Genomic DNA, 5,739 nt, shown 5'->3' on the forward strand with positions numbered 1-5,739 from the left:
GAGAGGAGAGGAGAGGAGAGGAGAGGAGAGGAGAGGAGAGGAGAGGAGAGAGAGGGAAAAAATGAATTAACAGCTGTACCCTGAATTGCATTTGAAATCTCACCAAAAAAATCTAAAATTGCATTTTGCTTGCTCTGTTCAAGAAACTCACATTTTCTGCACTGTCAGCAATTACAGTCTGGTCTTTTTTTTGGTTTTGGTTTGTTTCTGACCTTCATGTCCCCAGCTTGACTGCCCTCTCCCAGCCTAGCAAAAACATGTTCTTGTATGAATTTAGGGGACGCAACTATTTTTCATAATAATTCAGAATTTAACCCCATCATGAGTTCATAATTTAAGACTGTGTAACTTGCGCAAGATATTTAATTGATTCTATCAATTTGCACTGATTTTCTCAGATAATGGGCAAAAATTTTGTCTAGCATATGCTGGCCATACTTTCATATCCTAATGATCCTCTAAGTCCCCTCATGGGTGGATATATGGGGAAAACAATCAGCTTGGCACTTACTAAACTCCCTATTTGTGAACGTATTCCCTTGGGTATTTAGAACAAATGTTATCTTTCCTTTAATCCTTCTGTTTGTCTTCACTTATGTCATAAATAACCTGATAAGCAATAAAATTCCTTATCTCTTAGGAAAATAAAGCTTAGCCCATTTTATAACCTCCACAGTACGATTTTTCTTTTAGAGGAAAACCTAAATGCAAAAGCAGACACTCATTTTTGTAAGTCTCCATGGGATCCACAATTTCATAACTCCCTTCATTCTGAAGCAAGCCAAAAAAAGCCAGGACATTCACTGACAACTCCAACATAGCTCCCAACCTTGTGCCTGTTGGTTTTTGCTGCTCTGTCCCTCTCCATCTTATTCTGAGTCACACGGATGTGGCGGGGGGATTATGTTTGCAACGAGAGATCAATGTGCAACCACCAAACAAAGAAAAGGTGTGGAGCAAATGAGACGATCAATTGATTTTGGGCCCAGTCCCATGGTAAGGGAAAAAGAGATGAGTGCAGGGAGCTCAGTGTGAAACACTGAAAGTGAGAAGATGCAGGGCTGAAGGAAGGATCTGGTGGGGCAGGGACAGAAAAGAGGCCTCAGATTTTTCTCCCTCTTCCTATTACCTGTTGAGCAGACAACCAGCTTTCAGTTTTCATATCACCTCTATTCATGTAAAACCCTCATGAAGATACTGAGTAACTGCAGGGCAGAATAAAATCTCAGCCACAGCATCAGGATTTGGCCCTACCTCTTAAGTTGGCAGCTTAAATGAACACGTCATTAATGTCCAATGAATTAGTCAGTGCCATTCTCAGGATTACGAACTATACCATTAATTATCCCAATATACAAGAGGGGAAGTGAATTAACCACAAGCTAGTTTACTTCTGTGCTACTCAGCAAATGGGAAAAATATGGTCACTTAAGAAAACAGTAGAAACAATACAGGGAAAAATAGAGGAGAAAGTTTTCTTTACCTTGGAAAAAAATAGGTCATACAGTTGTCTCCAGCTCATTACTTTCTATAAACCTTCACCTACTAAGTTTACCTAAATGACCATAACTCTGTTTCCTCTCCCCTGCTGTGGTACTGAGACTATCCATTTGCCCCAGGCAGTACCAGCAGATTTAGTTAAAAAATTTCTAGGATACATTACCCTGTGTGTAAAAAAGTTAGGATGTACAAAAGAACAACAAAAACAACAACAACAACAACAAAAAAAAGGAAAACCACTCAAAAAACCCCAAAACAAACAAACAAACCAACCAACAACAAACTACAAATAAACAAACAACTTTATGAAGTCTTAGTTTCAAAATGTCCACTCAATGGGTCTCAAACAGCTCTCCTGAGAGCAAATTCTCCCTCAGTAGGAATAGGTGCCCAAAAGTATGCAGAATCTACACACTAATAGTGGGACATCATTGCATAAACTCATCAACAATTCCTTTGTCAGCTCTGCCCAGGCTCACAAGGACATCTGTCCTCTCGCAGAAAACCTGCTCTTGATTTTAGGGTTTATACACACATATGTAGATTTTGAGAGGCCAGTTTGTTTCAGTTAAGAGAAGCTTCAGCATGAATCAGTGATTGCTTTCTGTGGGACCTGACATTAAGTGGCACAACACAATTCTACCTCCAGCCCTACCAACACAGTTTGAGGGTACAACATACCTTAGAAAGTCTTACAAAGACTTATTGACCAGGATATAAGGATAGCACTAAAAATAGCTGCAGCATTTTATGACAAGCAGTCTTTTCCACCCTTGGCATCTTGCTGTGATTCAGTCGTTACTCAGAGAGGAGAGAGCATCTAGTGAATGAATCACCAGGCTACATCCTGCAACACTTTTCTCTAGTGGGCTTCCAGAGGAGAAACAACAAGTCCCAACCTCTGGGATCCAGCTGAGAACAACACTGCCAGAAGAAAATGAGTAAATTAATGGAAAGGACAAGGCCATACATGACACCATTTACATTCCTCTGCCCTGACTGCACATAAGCATATGCTTTCATGCAACATATATGTGAGTAGTCATGCTGCAGTCAATTAGGTTATTCATGTAGATGAAGTAACTTTTGTTTAAATCTGTAGGAAACAATGCATGGTAAAGGGCATTCTTCAGAAACAGAGAAGTGTGTTGGCTAAATGAGTTACTCATGCAGAAGATTTCTTTTATCCTTCATTTATTCATTTCACTTTTCACTAACAAAGAACACACTTAAATCACAGTTGAATGCTTTTGTATGACATATAAAAATTCTGGAGCCTTAGTCAAATTGTGATAATTTCAAATGTACTGTCAATCTAAGCACAGAAGTTTACAAGAACTATCTTGAGCAGATCTTTTCATCTCATTAATGGAAAACTGTTTCTGAAAACCAGGCAAGAAAAATGTGACTCTGAGACTGTCTCAAAGAAGCACATCTGCTGAGGGTCTGAGGTGTGCAGAAAATGCCTTAATTTTTATATGACATTTATTACTAAAAGTCATGGAGAAGAGGCTAGTTTTCCTGATTTTGCTTTCCTCATCCCAAATAAAACTTATATTGTGAAAAAAAGGGAAAAAAAAACCCACATGAGAGGCTGCACATCTGCATAAATGGATGGCAGGTGCTTAAGTCAGTCACATCAATGTTCTGTTAATTTGTTTTGCCTCTTGAATTCTTAACAATAAAATTAAGCAATATTTTTTGCAGCATGTAACCTCAGTTAGACAGCCTTTTCAAAACATACCACAGTCTTGTGAGAGGGAGATCTGCTGGTTCCTGTGCTCTGTCAGGTCTGCTTCGAAGCAAATTCACAAACTGTGTGAATTTTCTAAAGACAATAAAAGAAAAAACATTGGCAAAAAGATACCACCCCCCAGCCAAACATCACACAAACTAAGACAAACATGTTTCATATTACAGTATTGGTAATCCAGAAGTACACAATTTCACAGTCAAATTCAGCTATACTGTATTTTTATTTGTTATCAGCATTAACTGATCTTTTTTCTGGACATACAGACTTTATAACAGAGTTATTTCTGCTCTTTCCTCAAACAGCAACAAAATAAACTGTCAGGAAAATTAAGATGATTCTCCCTGAAATAGGTATGTTTATATGCACACATATATACACATACACATATATACATGTCTATATATACAGATACATACACATACGTACATGGAAAAAAAATAAAATTAAAAGCGTGTTGTATGTCATATTCAATTTTATACTAGAAACATTGGCAAATGGGATTTACACCTAGGGAATAAGCTGATGTTTTTATGATAAGAAAAAGATATCAGCAAGATCTGTGTTGTTCAACATATCCAGAAGCAATTTAGATAACAGAATCAGTGATGATATGACAGCAGCCTGTGAAAGCACAAAACTATTTGGAAGTCAAAATTAAGCCAGCTATGAAGTTCTACAGGAGAACCTCTTGATACTACATTACTGAGCAACAAAATGGCAGATGAAATTCAATGTAATAAATGCACATTTTGTACTCAGGAAGAGAACTATCCCAATTTTACATACTAGATCATCTATGTCTTCAATCTTATCCTTGTGGGTAGCCCTCCAAGGACATCAGGTAAGAGCCCAGGAAGCATGAGCTCCTGAAGTCTTGAAATGTGGGAATGTGTGCTACCCAAATGGGGAATATATCAGGGCTGTCTTTTTATAGGACGTGAGAATTTATACCTCAACTTGTGCATCACCATTACTTCTTAAGCAGCCTGTGATCACTGGTGCAATCCCTTCACATCCTTGACATTTAATGGTTAATTCTTTTTTTCCCATTCTTAGACTCTTTCTTAAATGTCAACTTTCTCACACTCATGATGATGTCTTCAGATGTTATGAAACCTCCCGAGGCTGAGAGGAAAGCCAATGATGCAACCTCCCGCTGCCAAATGAAATTTCACAATTTGTTCTTCAATGTTTGCTTTGACTTCAAAAAATATGTACCACGTACTTCTATATCCATCTCAAATTGAACTTAACATTACTGAGAACTGAGTTACAGGGCCTAAGAAAATATTCTCTGAAGGGATAGGGTGGAGGAGTCTGTTGAGTCTCTGCCAGCTGCTCTCCACTTGCTTTCATCCTGTGTTTATCCTTGGTAGAGATATTAACTCCAACATCCAAACAACCAGCACCGTAATTTCCAACAGATGAGCAAAAGTCCACTGAGTCTAAACTCCTACCTCCCCTGTCTTAGTGAGGATGATAAACCCAACAAGAACTAGGGCAAGAGGAAAGAAAAGGGCAGTTACAGCCAAGGAAGAAGCTATCGTCTTTCTTCAGCTCCCAATCTGTGCACATGCACAGAGAAAGAAAGATGGGACATCAGCCATCTTAACAGCATGACATTAATCATGATTTTGTGTTTTCTCAGCAGGTTTCTCCTATTTGACATTCTTCCATAATTCGTTTTGAAACAGAAGTAGCTGGAGAGCACATCAGACCCATGACCAATGGGTGAAAGAAGGTGAAGGAAAGCTTCCATCTCATGGCTGAGACTGCAGATAGGATGGATATGTTTGAAGGATGTAACATATATCATGGATGCTACACCTACCCCTGTCCCATGTGAACGAAGCCCCACAGCCCCAGGGGCTGCTGCTAAGGGGGAATGACCACATTTCTGAACACCCAAACACAAAACTCTGAGGCCCACAATATAAAAATGAGCTAGAGCCCCACATGTTGCTTCTTTAGGCCAAATTTCTCATATGATGTAATGAAGTTGTGACAGGAACTATCACTAAAAGGATGAAACAGGTGTGGATGTTTCTGATGATTAACATTTGCATAGTTGTTGAATCTTCTGTTTACTTATTTTTGGCAGCTATTTAATCAAATGTCCTGCTGCCTTTATTGGTCTCTGTATGAGACACAAATCCTCAAAGAAACAGAATTTTTCACAGAGTGGTATGAAGATACAGGAAGGTCTGAACTAAGGAACCTGAAGTATCTATCTGAGTATCAGTTCCACCAAGGAACCAAAGATAAATATGTTAGGCAGACTTTTTACCATTGCTCATGTCATTCATTATTCCCCAATCCTAAAAATACTATATATTCAGAAAATATAAAAGATACCAAGGTTCAGATATCAATCAGATTTACTCAGTTTAGAGGGCATCATTTAAACAAAAGGCATTAAAGTATAGAAGCAGAAGTTCTCCAGTAATGAGCTGTAAGCAGTTACTGAAATATGGAATAACATA

This window comes from Chaetura pelagica, unplaced genomic scaffold, assembly GCF_000747805.2.
Source record: "Chaetura pelagica isolate M959 unplaced genomic scaffold, ChaPel_1.0 scaffold84, whole genome shotgun sequence".
NCBI classification, from domain to species: domain Eukaryota; kingdom Metazoa; phylum Chordata; class Aves; order Apodiformes; family Apodidae; genus Chaetura; species Chaetura pelagica.